Consider the following 15,468-nt stretch of genomic DNA (forward strand, 5'->3'; position numbering starts at 1 on the left):
TCACGCGGGTGCCCCGACCCATCTGGGTCAGTGAGCACGTCATAGCCTTTACCGCCCCAAATCAATGTTAAATGCAAATCCTTCTACAAAGTAGCAATTATGATAAAGCCAAACTTCTGTTTCATGTCTTGTAAGCATCACTTCAAATGTCATTTTTCCTTAAACTGCATCAATATTTTCAAAGTCTATTGCACAGATTGAAACGCTTAGGTCAGATGAGTAGAAATGCATCCTTATCTACAAAGGATAAGGGACAAAAACAATCTGAGAATTTGTTTCCAAGGACTTGATGTGCTCCAGGGGCTGGTGTATTAGGAATGGTTTCATTTTAAGGGACTAGGTAAAAAGTCGCATGATAGCTTCCAGAATGTGCTGTGGGCTTTGGAGCTAGACTGCCTCAGTAATCAGTGGGAGGAAGAGATAAGGGGTCCCCACGGCGTCTGGCACCTCCACAGCACATGCTATCGGAATTGGGCTTGGCTGCTCCTGTCTTGCTTCCTGTACATCTCCTGCTGCCAGAAGTTTGCTTTTCACTGCCTTCCCCCTAATAAAAATTTGGCTAGAGTCTGCTTTTTGCAAACATTCAGAGTGCCAAGAGGCACTTCAGAAGTGCAGGGTTTGGGGGGATGTGCTGCTGAGATTCTTCTCTTCATGGTAGGAACATTCTCAACAGAGGGACCAGACTATGGGGCCTGACACCACCACTCCAGAGGTACACGGACATAGGATGTGGGGTAGGATGAGGAGGTGACAAAGTCATGGGCCCCTGGAGAGGAAGTGATGCAGGTCTCCCACAGCTCTTGGCTCACCCAGTGACTGACATTTTTCTTTATTTTTAAATGTTGTTTCTGCAGACTGTTGGCGAATCCTGGTTGTATTCAGAAAGCTCAGTGCCAACTGCCAGGGCCTGCAAATTTTAAAATGCCAACAGCCCTCTTACATTGTGGGTATAGGAAGCAAAGATGGGAATAGGTCTGGACTCGGCCACACTGGGCCCAAAGTGAGAATGAGTCTGCCCTGGGTGCACCCATGAAGGGTGAGGTCAAGCTTGAATGCCAGCAGCTGGACATTCCCCTTCAGCCCACACTGCAAGACCTCCAAGCAAGTGTCCTGTCCAAATTTCCTGATGGGATGAACCCCAACAAAGCTCCAGCTGGACTTCCACTGGGCAGTGATGCTGCTGGGAGGTCAGGAGCCACCCAGCACCATGGACGACAGTGCACTTGGACTGTCGGAGATGGTCCGCCTGTGGTGGCCATAGGGCCCTGATAGTAAATCCATTCACGAGGGAGCAACCAGCTGTGTGACTGTGTGATGTGCACCAGTGTCCTCTTTTCTACGTTCTCCTTTTTGTAAAGGCTAGTGGAGACTCACTGTGTTGAGAAGAAGCTGGAGCTGGACTTCTTACCAGCCTTGGGAAATAACGAGGTTCCCATCACAGGAAGCATTCAGTTAACAGCTGGGCAAACGTTTGGTGTGGATTTGATGGGACCATTCAAGTATCACATAGAATGTTTGTCCTGGCCTGGGTGCCCGCCCCCTGAGCCCAGAAAGCAGAGACTGAGTCGGGGTCTTTGCAGTGAGGGTTTTTGTTCCCAGGAAGCTGGGGCAGGGGAGTGAGGCAGGGGAGGAGCAAGTCCGGGACCAGCATGATGCCTTGTGGGGGCCTCCATCATGGGCAATTGGAGCTGAACCCTGGGACCTTCCCAGAGCCCTGGAGAGTTGTCCACCTGAGTGTGAGAGACAGAAGCCTTACCTCCCCTGCACTTCAAGGTGGTGACTTCAGGATCCCACAGGTGGCCCCCAGCACGGGGGTGCACAGCACATTGCAGGCCAGGTGTGCAGCGGCCCTGGCTGGACTCGGAGTCAGGACCAAGAGGGTGGGAAGGGCTGACCAAAGGGCCAGAGGAGCCTGATGTGTGATCAGGAAGGCAAATGGAAACTCAAGATAGCATCACCTCCAACCACCACATTGTACAGTTAGCACACGTGGATCATTCTGAAGTGATTTAAGCAACTGCTCTTCAAATTCGGGTTGACTCACAGGTGGGTGCCAGGTGCCCGTGGGAGCTGCGTGCACAGCACAGGGTGTTAGCGCCTGAACCCCTGTCTGTGAGTCGGACGGTGTCTGGTGAAAGGCCAGGAGAGGCCAGTCAGACATCTTCCTCCGAGATATTAACAGGAAAGTGTCATCTGTGGGAGAAAGGGCTTGGATAAATTCACAACTGATAGGACTTGGAGGAGGAATGGGGACACCAGAGGTTTTAGGGGCCACCAGCCAGTGCTGCTGGTGTCACTGTCAAAGCCGGGGCCACTGGGGCCTGGCCAGACGGTTAGTGAGGAAGCTGCCTCAGGCTGCCTTAGAAGCGGGGTGCATCGTGGGGCGGGGTCCAGCACCGGCTTTCCCCTTTTATAGAGCACAGTGAGAGTCTGGAAGATGCAAGGAGGGAAACGCCAGCCATCCCTCCCTGTGAGGAGCCATCCATTCCCTCAGCCCGTGGCCGGGCCTTCCGCCTCCTAGGACTGGCCCATACGGGGACGCTGCCCACTCCCAGGTCACCAGGCCCAGGAGGCAGACTGGACCCTGACCCACTGATGAGGGAACGGCGTCCAGCAGCCACCAAGGAATCGGTGGCCTGTATGTGAATTGGGGACAGCCATTGCCTGGCCCTCAGCACTGCCTCCCTGACCCTGAGACCTGAGGCTGGATCTCAAAGCTTCCTTAACTGGACTTTGTAGCGAGACACCCCTGCATGGGTCTCCCATGCTCCTCCCCACCCAGCTGGGCACCCTGTTACCTGGGCTGTTTTGTGAGCAGCCTTGAGGAATGAGGTCATGGTGCCCTCCAGGAGGAAGGGCGGACGTGCTGCATCTGTCTGGGCCCTGTCGTGTCACCCCCAGGGAATGGGGACTCTGGGAACCCATGCACACATGCTGATCCTGACCCTCTGGCCACTGCTTTTACTGTGAGTTATAAACTGCTTCACTCTACCCCAGGAGCCTGTGTTTTTGGTCAGCACCTGGAGAATGTGGCCGGCCAGCCATCCTGTTAGCTTGAAATGAAGGGAAACCTCTGACCCCTTCATGGTTCTGGGCAGCGTCCTGCCCTCACAACCCCCCCTCCCCTCCAAGGACCTGGCCCTGGACCCACCAGCTTGAGAAGTCACAGGCTATGAAAGGCAGTGAGGAAAATCAATGCATAAAGCCCCAGCATGAGGGGGCGAGTACAAACACTGACACACTTTTATCTTTTCACATTCTAGGGCCTTCCCCACGGCTCACTTCCTCAGAGACCCCACTGCCCCGCTGGCCCCATCTGCACGGGATCCTCCCGCTAAGTGCTCACGGCACTGTCTCCCCCTAAGTTGCTGCCTCAGTGGGGGCAGGGACAGTCTTTTTGTCCACTGCCAACTCCCTGCGGCTGGCAGAGACCAGAGGACACGTGAGCCGGCTGCCGATGCAGGGCCAGGACGCGGAGGCTGAGAAGTGAGGGAGCTGGTTCCCAAGAGGGCCCAAGGGGGGCCTGAGGGAGGCCCCAGCTGGCTCTGCACACCTGCATCCAGGGCATGTCGGCCCTCAGCCCAGTGGGGAAGCAGAGCGCCCATCCCGGGCATAGCGCACAGCCCTGTGCGCCTCTCACCAGCATCCCTGAAATCTCCATGTTGCTTTGCTCACTCTGGGAAGGTAGGTCCATGAAGACACTGCTCAGCTGTTCACTGGAGCCTCTGACCCAGAATAGCACAGAGGAGGGTACATACTCAGGAAAGAAGGAAGGAAGGAAAGGATGAATGAATGCGTGCGGGACAGTCTACCCGTAATGAAATCTAGAAAGGGAGATGGTGTCTACACTGGATCTAGTTAGAGTCCTAATAATGTTATCAAATAACTCAAAATTTCACATGGTCAGTGTAGAAATTGCCAAACACCAGGTATATTCTGTCTGGATAAACGGCTGGTTATTTTGATCAGGATGGACAGTAAAGTCAGATGATAATTCAGGCTCTCCCAGAATTCACGTGGTGCAGTTCCAAGTCTGTGGAGGCGGCTGCAACTCCCCCCACCACCACCACCACCCAGCCACATCCAGCTTCTCAGGAGTCCCACAGTGTCTGGATTCCAGCTCCTCCTAGAACTGGACCATATGACAACTCTGGGCTCACGCGGTCCCCTCCTGGGACCCACGCTGGCAGCTGGGTGGGGGCTCTTCTCTCACATCCCTGCCCTGGTTCCACTTCCCAGGACAAGTGAGCGGACCATCATCAAAGCCACAGTTTGTGAGGACTCCCTCCCCGAGCTGAGCCCTCTCACTGGTCACCGATGTCCATGACTCTTTTGCCTTTCCCGAGCGGGGAGATCTCTCTGCAAGGGGACGTGGCATCGCTTTGGTACATACTGCAAAGTTGTAAAAATCTGTTAAAATGGATGGAGCCCTAAGCAAATAGGAGCGTGTTTAATTTTTTTAAAACAAACACTCAAACGCAAGAGTATTTTAGGGCAAATCTTGTCTTTTGAGGACACGTCTGGCGTTTTTACAGTCCTCATTGTGCTTTTTGGCATGACTGTTGAGCTTCCTGAACTAATGATACAGAAAAACAAGAAATAATAACCAGCAACACTGAGTATTGCCAGACTGGGGAGGAAAGGAGAATTGGCCCCGAAACACTGGCTCTTGCCAGTCTGTCCCAGTCTAACAATTGGTGCTCCAACCAGCCATTCAACAAATCGCAAGTTTGCAACCAGCCCACTGAGGGAGCTCCGTCTGTCCTCTGCTTGCCCACCGCAGATTGGCTGAAAGACAAGTCAGAGTTTTCTCCCGAGAAGATCCACAAATGTGTGGAGATCTGTTAAACGGAATTAGAGGCACTGCTGATAAACTCTGCGCTGGTGCCAGGAAACCTGAGTTTCAGGTTTCCTGTCACTGGGATCTGGCTGTTGGCTGTTGGCTGGGCTGGTGAGACTCGGTGATTTGCAGAGGGCCAAGTGAAGGAAGTTGCATGGGGTCTTTATGGAGCTGTGCAGGGCCCAAACCACAAAGCCTTGAACAGGTGAAGGGGTTTGGGCCTCACCTCTCAGCCAGTGGGCCCTTCACTCCCCCTGGAGCCGAGGGAGGCACCGGCAGCCACTGCAGTGCCTCTGAGATGCCTTTGGCTGCCCCCTGGTGAGATGGGAGCTGCCCGCCTTCTGCATGGCTTCTAGGTCCTGCCTCAGACCTACCACCCTGGAGTAGCCTGGAGTGGCCTGGCTGTGGAGAAAGGCCTTCTCTGACCGCTGGGCGCCCCTGCATCATCTCACCCCAGGGCAGCGGCAGCCAGTTCCTGGCCCACATGGAGTACTGTGGGGACACCAGGCTGTAACGCAGATCCCAGCTCATCACAGCCTCCCTTCAGCTTCATGTCTTCACCTTCAAAAGAGACTAATAATGGCTGCATGCTTGAGTGGTGTGAAGGCCCTGAGGGAGGGGCTGGGGTGGGGAGACTGTGAGGGAGCTGCGGGGGCAGCTGGGGAGAAAAGCTGCCTGCGTGGAGTCCACGGGGGGCCCTTGCTGGAGCCATCACAGGGAAGGGTCAGCTGGATGGAGTGGGTCTGAGCCGAGACTCGCAAGGTGACAAGGGGAAAGGTCCAGATGGGGATCTGGTCCACGAAGCCTCGAGGAACATTCTCACAAAGCCCAAATCTGGCTTTCAGATTTGGTGCTGACCTCGCTCTGTGCCATTGCCCAACATGTGCATCTGGAGAGCGTGTGAATCAGTACTCCTGGCTGAACTGGTTTAAACTGGCTTCGAAAACGTGGGGTTGTCTGGCTGTCAATGTCCTAGTAAGACCAGTGTCGGGTGCAGCTGAGTCCAGGCCCTGTCAGTACTGCCAGTGGATGCAGCCCCTCTCTGCCCGTGGGTCCCACTGTGCCCTGGACGCCTGAGTGGCTAGGAGGGGCAGAGCTTCCTGCCAGCGTGGCACCCACGTCAGAGGCCTCCTCCCTCCAGTGTCAGCAGAACCGGCCTTGGCCAACTCATTCCAGTTTGCCTGGAACTTGTCTGGTTTTAGCTCTGAGAATCCCACATCCCAGAAACCCGTCAGTCCCAGAAAATCAGGACTGTTGGTCACCACGTGCCAGCAAGAACCAGTGGCCGGCCGACAGGGCCTGGGCACGGCCAGGGCTCAGGGGACGTGAAGCTGTTTGACGGCGTCTCAGAGAGGTAGGGGCACCTAGTCCCAGGCAGACAGGACTAAGCCTGCCCAACCCCCCAGCAGGTGGGGACAAGGATGCTCTCATGCCCCAGGCTGTGGGGCCTGGTCACCCCTCCCCAGTCGGCTCACCCTGGGAGAGTTTCCTGGCCCAGAACGTTTCAGGGTGACTCTGGGACGTAACAAGGCTCGGAGTCCTGACCTTCTGTGGCCGTCACCACCCCCGCAGGGCCAGCCCTGCCTGTCGACGCCCCAGATGGTCTGCATTACCAGCCATACCGTCAGGGACAGATGCGACGTCCACCCTGAGGGCCCACAGCCTGGGCTTCGTGGGCCATGTCTAGCATGAGGAGCCCCCGAGTCCAGGCAGGCTCAGGGATTCCCCCATGGTCCCTCCATCTCCACTCTGGTGAGGACACCCCGAAATGTCACCAGGTTGCCATTTCCTGTGGGATTCCTCCTCTGCATTATCTCTGTTTCTACCAGGAAAGTGCAAGAACATCTTCAACAGCAGTGGTGGTTGTTTCCCAGACTCAGCTGTGCCCTCCTCTCTGTCTGGCCACTGCCTGGCCCAGGTCCTGCCCCGTGACCGTGCACACATGTCCTGGCTGTCAGGGTCCGGGCCACATGTGACCACGAGGTGAGGCCAGTGGTCAGGTCAGGAGGACCCCTTGGAGCTACCTGGGGAACCAGCTTCCCCATGACTAGCCTGTGGGATGCAGAGTCTGCTTCCTGACTGGAAAGGGAGGGGATGGTGAGGGCACAAACCCGTGGGCTGCCTGGTGAGAAGGGTGACACCGAGTTACCTGTCACCCTTACTGGATTATCCCTTGGCTTCTTGTCTGCCCTAATTTGGAGAAACGTTACAAAAAGCAGCAGAATGCCATCCCGTGGGCACTCTGAGCCCCGGCATTGCATCCGGCTGACCACACTGGCCACTCCTGGTCCCAGGCCTGGAGGGCATGGGGGACATGGAGAGCCCGCACTGACCAGGCCTGACCCACCCTCTCACCGCGTTCCTCTGCTCACGTATCTGAGGTTGTGTTTTGTCTTGTTGCCCTGCAGGGACTCACGGGGACCTCATTGAGACAGGCCATAGAGAAAGGTCTCTGAGCCAGCTAAGAAAAGCAAATTTTTTGGCCTTCCCTGGTGGCACAGTGGTTAAGAGTCTGCCTGCCAATGCAGGGAACACGGGTTCGAGCCCTGGTCCGGGAAGATCCCACATGCCGCAGAGCAACTAAGCCTGAGTGCCACAACTACTGAGCCTGCGCTCTAGAGCCCGCGAGCCACAACTACTGAGCCCGCGTGCCACAACTACTGAAGCCCACGTGCTCTAGGGCCTGTGCTCTGCAAGAAGAGAAGCCACCGCAATGAGAAGCCCGCGCACCGCAACGAAGAGTAGCCCCCGCTCGCTGCAACTAGAGAAAGCTCGCGTGCAGCAACGAAGACCTAACGCAGCCAAAAATAAATAAAATAAATAAATTTATAAAAAAAGAAAAGCAAATTTTAGTCTTTTTGGGAATGGGGTGGGGTTAGGTTAGGGTGGCTCAGCTCAGATTTAAAATTACAAGAAATGGTAACCCAGGACCTAGGAGTGTGGGCAGCTCAGATGGCGCTCTGTGGCTGAGGGCCATCTGAGGGGAGACACAGTTATTTTTGCTTTTTGAGGTTTAGTTCTTCCTGCTTGGACATTTTGGGAAGTACAGGAAACACATGGCGTTTAACTAAGGGAAAGTGCCTCCAAAACCTTCCTCTTCTGTAGGGAGTATGCCCGGCGGGGACGAGGCACTTTACATGTGGGCGACGGAGAGTAAAGGCCCAGATGGGACTTGGAAGGGGCATCACTGCTTTGTTAGAAAGCTCGATGATCCTTCCTAACTTTACCTTTCTCAGAAGGAAAAATCCTCGCAGTTTACCTAAAATAGTGATTTTTCTGGAAATGATTAAAGCTGCTTATTATACACAGAAATCACTCATGCAAGCAGGAGAATGGAAAGAACAAAACAAAACAAGACAGCCTGGAAGTGTGTCCTCAAGAACAGCTCTGCACACCAGCCTGATCCTGGGGGTGCGGTTCCTGGGGTCACCCCAAGGGGCCGCCATCGTCAGTCCCATGACGTGGGCAGGGGCACAGGGTCACGGACCCCACGGTGGAGCTGGGAACCAGGAACGAGGCTCTCAGCAACAGGCCCTCAGTGATGAGTACTGGTGATGGGGTCTGGCCCTGGGACCCTCAGACAGCCAGAGAAGGCCCTTCTGGAAGGTGCTGCCTTTCCCTCCCCCACAGCTAGTGTGGGTGCCTGCAGGAGCCTTGGGGCATCGACCATGAGCTGAGGCCGGGGCCAGGGCCCATCCGTCCTCCCACCTCATGGCCCTCGCTCACAGGCACACAAGCCATGCGTTAGTCCAGTGGCTTCTCGCCTCTCTTCTGAGTCAGGGAAGGAGGTATTGGAGGCTGGAGTTGGCCTCCCAAGTTGGGCTACGTGAAAGCTGTGGCCAGAGTTCATGCCCTCGGGGAGACAATGCAGAGGGCAAGGGAGATGGGCGACGCCCAGAACATGGCCCCACGTGGCCGGAGCGATGACACCCAACGGCCATGGGTTGCTGTGCAGGACACCCCCCAGGACGTGGTGGAGACTGGTCACGCCGGGCCTTTCAAGTACACATCTGCTGAGGTCAGAACCTGGCGCTGCTTCAGAGTCCTGTTGAGCACCTACTGTGTACAGGGTTGAGCAAGACATGGGTGCCTCAGGGAGCTGGACCTGGGGGCTCCCACCTGCCCACCTGGCAACACTGCCCTGACCACCACCCTGAGGATGGCAGTCTGACTCCTTCCTGGGGAGGGCCCAGTCTAGATCTTCGCTGGGTGAGAGGTGGGCGGGAGGGCCCGGGCTCAGCGGGCCGGCACCCCAGGAGCCATGTCGCATCCCTGCCTATGGCTGCGGCCTCGGGGGGCCCGAGACCCTAGAAAGAGTCAGGGGGGACCGCGGGGTGGGCGGGCTGGGCAGTCGCCAGGAAAGGAGACTGTGGACATTCAGAGGCTGGTCACCCAGGGAGATGGCAGCCGCTCTGTCCGCCCTCGGCCGGACTTGAAAGAAGTGAAAACAGACAGAATTCAAAGACGCCAACAAAAGCGCTTCCTGTTGACACCAACAGGCTTAAGTCTTTTCTCCTTGCACCCTAATGCCGGCGCCCCGGCCGGTGCTGCGTCCCCCAGGCGACACCACGACCACGAGAAGGAAAGTCACGCCGCCAGCCCCCAGCTTGGCAATTTGTTCTCTAAAATTGGGCTTGAAATCCAGAACCTGTCCCACAGGCACCCACGCCGGCCTCATGGTCCATATAGCGCCCTGCAGATTTCCTGCTGGGGCCGAGGGTGCAATGGGGCCACCGTGGACGCTCCTTACTTAGTTTGCCAAATCCCTGCAGAACTCTCCACGTGCACACACGTGTGCACACGCACACTCACACGCACACCTGCAGCACCCAGAGGACACTGGGAAACACGCTGACTATGCTGCACGGCCAGGAGGATCAAGGAGAAATCCCTCCTTTTTCCTCTCAGCACCTCCAGAAGAACTGACCTTTTTTCAACAAGTATTTACTTTTTAAAATTAAGGATGACTTTAAACATTTCAATGCGCTCTCTAGGCTCAATCGTAATGTTTCACCTCGTTTTCTCCATCACACGCGAGGCTGGCCAGCAGAGTCGAGGGGTGGTGGGAAGGCGCCTCCCCACCAGGAATCAGCGAGGGCCCCAGGATACCTGGAGTCAGATGGCCCCTCCACGCTCCAGGGTAAAACCGACACCAGCCCTTTCCAGTGGCTGCCGCTGCTGCTCTGGGCTAAGGGGGGTCAGTACTGGACAGTGGGGAGGACGGAGGGAGAGGAGGGTCCATGCTCCTGAATCACAAAGGAAAGCAGGGCCCTCACCCACCCTGGAGCCTAGGCACGCACCACCTGGGCCCCCACAGCCCCTGCAGGGTCCACACCGTGATGTCATCAGGTCCATTTACAGATGGGGAACGATAAATCCAAGTGAAGATGGTTTTCCCCAAATAACATGCAGAGAATGTGTCAGCGCAGCTGCAGGGCAGCCGGACCTGCTGCAGGGCCTTTTTCTGCTCAGGGCCCCACTCACACCAGCAGCTTTTCAGGTCACTGAGAAAATGGGCCAGAGTAACACACCCAAGTGAGGGATAGGTTGCCTCAAAATCCCAAGAGGCCCACGAGGCTTGTGCCTCTGCCGTGGTTCTGGGAGGGGCCGATGCAGCAGCTCATCCTTCACCTTAGGAAGGATGTCTCAGCACGTCCCACGCAGAGGGAGAAGGCCCCTGAATTTTAGTGGAATGTAGTTCCCACCGTCTGACAGGCGAACGTCTGACTAGTAAGTCTAGAGTAGTTGCTCCTTTCTGCTCACTACTTCCCATCGGCATGATGGCATCAAGGCAGGGGACCAACGTGCCACCTCGTGGAAGGGAATGGCTCAAACTCCCCGAGAACTATAATTGTGACATAGGCCTACAGAGGGGGTGTACCCGTGAGCTAAGACAGTGAAGGTGTATCTCCGGCCTTGCCAGCTGAAGGCAAACTGCTTCTGGTGGGCATTATGGACTAGGATGGATTAAAAGGCATTTTCCAGATCACTAGCTGCATACCAGGTACCAAGGGATGTGTTAATTTGCTCAGTCAATGGAACCGCAGCTGTTACAGCAGCTGCAATTGGAGTCACCGCCTGGTTAAGTTTATGATAATCCACTGTCACTCTCCAAGACCCACTCTCTTCTGCCAGATAGGACAGTTGAATGGGGATGTGGTGGGAATCGCCAGCCCCGCCATCTTTCAAGCCCCCGATGGTGGCAGTAATCCCTGCCGTCCCTCCAGGAATGCAGTGTCACTTTGGTTCACTAGGTGGAGGCTATTCTAGTGGCTTCACCTGGCCTTTCCCACCGGAAGAGCCCTCATTCTACAGGTCAGGGAAGCAATGGCGGATTCTGCCAGCTGCTGAGGGTGCCTATTCCAATCAAGCCCGGAACTGGGGAAATAGACACAGGATGGGTTCTGGGACCCACTGGACTCACTGGGAGGTGGACCTGGGCTAAGATTCCACTGACCACCTGACCTCCATGAGCCCCACTCTGACCGCAACACCAGTGATGTTTCGGGTCTTGGAATCAGGGTCAGTTCAGAGGCAGCAGCGTGCAGTCATCCCCGAAACTTCTGAGTATTTCCTTTTCCCCGAGGCACAGTCACACTGGTGAAAGGCCGCTGGTCCCTTGGGGGGGTGGGGGAGAAAGAGTAATAATATGAATTGCTGGCAGTGTATGGGGGCCCTTCCTTGAGGGCACCTGGCCTCCCCTTCATTTGGGGGCTTCTGGGCCTGTAAACCGGCCCTAGGCTGGGAACTGATGTCAAAGCCATGACTTTGTTTTTATGATTCGGGTTAGACTTTTGTTCACCTGACCTAGAACTTCTCTGCTTACACAGATGGAGTAAGAATCCAGCAGGCTTCCCATCTGTCTCACTTCTAGGAACACCAAGGCCACAGTCTGTGCCAGGTGGCCTGCTTCCTTGCTGTCCATCGTGGTGAACACACCCACCTTGATCCTGGCGGCCGAGCGCCCCCGCGGGGCCCGGTCACCCCAGGAGCCAATCACTCTCACTGCACTTAGGGTTCCCGACCGAGCGGCCGTGCCTCCCACTCTAAGTTCTGACCCACAGAGAAGGGGATCGGAGCCCTTTGGGGTGCCAGGGCTCCCCTCGCGGATTTATTCCTCACTGTTGTGGGGGAAGCTGTGTCTGGATGCTCCCAGGTGGGTGAGCGGTTCTCACCTGATGCTCTGTCTCCTCAGCCTCTGAGCCCCTCCCCTCTGCAGGAAACCGAGGCAGGTCCGGCATTTCCCATTCACTCGCAGCGGGGGTCGTCTCTTGGACCGTGTTTCAGCCGAACAGCCAGCCAACCAGTCAGAGCCCTTCCTGCCCCTGCACTGCGACCTCAGCTGCAGTCTCTTCTCGTGGGCCCCTGTCAACACCTTGATCTTCCCTCCACTGCACCCCACACCCTCCTCTACCCCCTCGCATGTGCTCCCATAAATCAGAAGACCCAAGTTACTCTTCCGGAGTATAGCCCACCTCCTCATGGGTCACACCTCGTACCCACCTTCAGCGGCCTCAGGGGAGGCTGTCACCCTTTCCCCAGGAACCACAGGGTTGACCCCCTCAGACGTGGATGTCGGGGGAGAGGCTGACACCACTGCGGGGCGGGGGGAAATGCCGCTTTGGGGACATTGCCACGGGGCTGGGAGCTGGGTGGCCCTGCCCACATCTTCTCATGAACTTGACGGTTCTCATGAACCGTCGCCTGGGCCCTCCTCCCAGCTCCCGCCCAGTACTTTCTTGAATAAACGTTTCCTCTGCCTTCTTTAAGGAGAGCACACATCGCACTATGACTTCAGAGGCCAGAAGAACGAGTTTGTAACGAAAGCAGCTCACTGCCTGGTGAGCTCATCTTCGTCCTCTTTAGGGGGCCGCACCCGTGACCTGACCTGACACTTCTCATGCCGTCGGCCCCACCTGCACACTCCCGCCCCAGGTCCCAGCGCCTGTCCCTCCCCCAGCCCCTGCCTGTGTCCCCTCTACACTGCCTCCTGGTCTGCCCAGCCCATGTGATCACCCCTTGGACCCTCCCCAGACCCCCAGGGCCCACACTCCACACCCATCCTGCACGGGGTTCTGGGGCCCAGGGAAGGTGAGGACCACACGGCACATGGGATCTCACACGGCCATGTCCGCACGGGCCACCAACTCAGCGAGGGGACCCCAGTCGTCCTCCAAGGCTACCTCCCCTACTTCTCCTGGTTCATCTGCACCGTCCATCCAGATGGAACCCTCGGGGCTAGTGGATGATGGCCTATGGCCGCAGTGACACCTCCGGCCTTCTCCATTAACTGGGGCGTCCCCCTCCCTCCCCCCCAGCCCCATGGCAGGGCCCAAAGGCCTGCCCTCAGCCCCTCCAGTGGAGGTAGCCCTGAGCTGCCGGGCCTACCGTGGCCTCTCCCCAGGGCTGGGCGAGTGAGAGGGAGGCTAACTGCACAAGGGGGATGAGGCCCCACCCCACAGGCTCCAGACAAGCATGTTTTATAGCCGCCCCCGCCTGCTTCCCTCGGCTGAGTCACCGAGGTGCGGGTGACCCAGAGCTGACTCAGGGAGGGCCTGTCCCTGGGGCTCCCAGCTGGGGCCGCAAAGGGGGGGAGCCCAGTCCACTTGGTCAGTTCCCAGGTGGTGACAGCACTGCGCACTGTCCACTCCATCCCCCACCCCTGTCCCCGGCATGTGTCACTTCCCCTGGGGCCAAGGTGTGTCTGCACCATGGGACCTGGGCGGGGAGAGCTCGGGTGGGCCTGGGCTCCTCCCAGGTGTGCACAGACCCTCTGCTGAACCTGCCTTCTCTTTTTCTTGGGCAGGAAGGGGATTTCATACCTGGTTTCCTTGAAGGCCAGAGTTCCCCTGGTCACTTTCTCTATGCCAGATGCCCAGATTCCTGGGCCTACAGAACACGCCACCATGTGCAAGTGCAGGGGCGCAGGGCCACAGGGGGCTGGACAGGGTCCCCTTCACCCTGTGTCCAGCTGTCAGCAGGTGTGGCTGGGGATTCATATGTGAATGGGACTGCTGGCCTGGCACCTCCAGGGCCGCCTGCCCTGGGCTGGTGGGTCCTGGGGCAGGGCTGCGGGCTGGGGGAGGGGCAGAGAGAGGCTGTGTTCCTCATACGGGAGGTTTTGGGAACAACTGAGAAAACAGGAACTCGGACCTCTCTGCAGAGGGATCTCATCTCCCTGTGAGCTCCTCACCTGCTATTGGAACCACAGTGGTGTTGGCACGATCCTGGGGGCAGGCGACTCTTCCTCAAGAATTTAAAGGCGAAGGGTCATGACTTCTGCAACTTATAAATGGCCCAGTGGAAAATGAACAAATGTGCACACACAAGACACATAAAGATGTGCCCGCACTGACAGTGGGTGGATGGTTCGGAGGGTGTGTGATGCTGGGTGAACGGTACCTGATTTGTGCGGCTTCAGACTTTTGAAAATGCACACCTGGGACGTAAATTGGTAATTGCTGTGTCAGAAACTCCCCTCCTCAGGGAGGCAGCGTGGTTCTGAGTCCTTCTTCAGAAGCTGGTTCAACCGGCCGCTGAATAGGGAGCGGCCCACGTGAGCACCTACTGGGAGACAGAGGAGCATCTACTCCCATTCTCCCATATGGGAACATAGGGGAGCTGCAGCTGAGCGGTGAGCCTGGCACACGGTGAGGATGTGGACATTGAGGCTGGCACCCATGCACAGAAGCGGGATCTCTGGGCCTGGCCCCTGGCACGCCACCCCCAGCAGCCAGGACCCTGCCCTCTCAATATCACCACCCTGGAGTCTCCAGGCCCAGGGGTGATCCCAGCCCAGCTAAGGAGCCTTGATGACAGGGCGGGTGCAACTGCAGGGTTGTAGAAACGTGCACGTGCTGGGGGCACTGCCAGGCCTGGCCTGTAGCTGCCAGGGACAGTTGCTGGGATGGAGCCCAGCAGGCTTCCCAGGAGAAGTGATGCGTGAGCTGAGTGAGGAGGAGGGTTGCTAAACCATGAGCAGCCCGTACTCACCAAATATGTGGTGCAGGGTTGGGGTCCTTCTCCCTTGAGGGGCGCTGCCTCAGGGGACTCCGAGTACAGAGACATTCCTGCTGGTGTGACGGCTGTGGGGACACCACAGCTCACCACCTGGCAGAGTGGGTTGCTGCTAGGGCCAGGCTGGACAAGGTGGCTGCGTCAAACAACGGCGGTGAGGGCGCAGGGATAATCATACGCCCGGCACTGTCCTTCACTGCTCACCCAGTGCCCACGCCTGGCTGACTGGCAGGGGCCCCTCACTTCTCCCTCCCACTTTTCGCTGCCGCACAGACAGCAAACACGCCAGCAGATTAGGTTAAGGAGGTGATTGCGCGAAGGTGTTTGGGTTGGGGCCAGCCAGCACTCTCCCGGCTGTTTCACGTCGTAATTACACGTTGCCAGCTGCAGTTGCTAAATGTTAAATTACAAGCATTTGCTCGTAATCCGTCATTTCACCACAATTACAATAATTATGTCCCTATAAGAAGGTCAGCAAAAATGACCTCGAAGGAGGAAACAGAGTGGTAGAAATGATGGAGGCCCGGGGGCTGAGCAGGGAAGGTGCTGGGTCCGTGCGCGAACCTCCCTCAGCAGGTGGGGGTCTGGGTGTTTTCACGGGACCCACATAC

The 15,468-nt window shown here is 57.0% G+C and overlaps 1 protein-coding gene across 1 annotated transcript in view; it reads right to left on the reverse strand.

Moving 5' to 3' along the window:
* B3GNTL1 (UDP-GlcNAc:betaGal beta-1,3-N-acetylglucosaminyltransferase like 1) overlaps positions 1-1,793 on the reverse strand; it is a 102,600-nt gene extending 100,807 nt beyond the window's left edge. Inside the window, exon 1 of the mRNA XM_028498916.2 lies at positions 1,757-1,793. The gene's annotated coding sequence lies outside the window, so the exon portion shown is untranslated. The remainder of the gene's footprint in view (positions 1-1,756) is intronic.
* Between the last annotated feature and the right edge of the window lie 13,675 nt (positions 1,794-15,468).

The sequence above is a fragment of the Physeter macrocephalus genome, chromosome 14 (genome assembly GCF_002837175.3).
Source record: "Physeter macrocephalus isolate SW-GA chromosome 14, ASM283717v5, whole genome shotgun sequence".
NCBI classification, from domain to species: Eukaryota; Metazoa; Chordata; class Mammalia; order Artiodactyla; family Physeteridae; genus Physeter; species Physeter macrocephalus.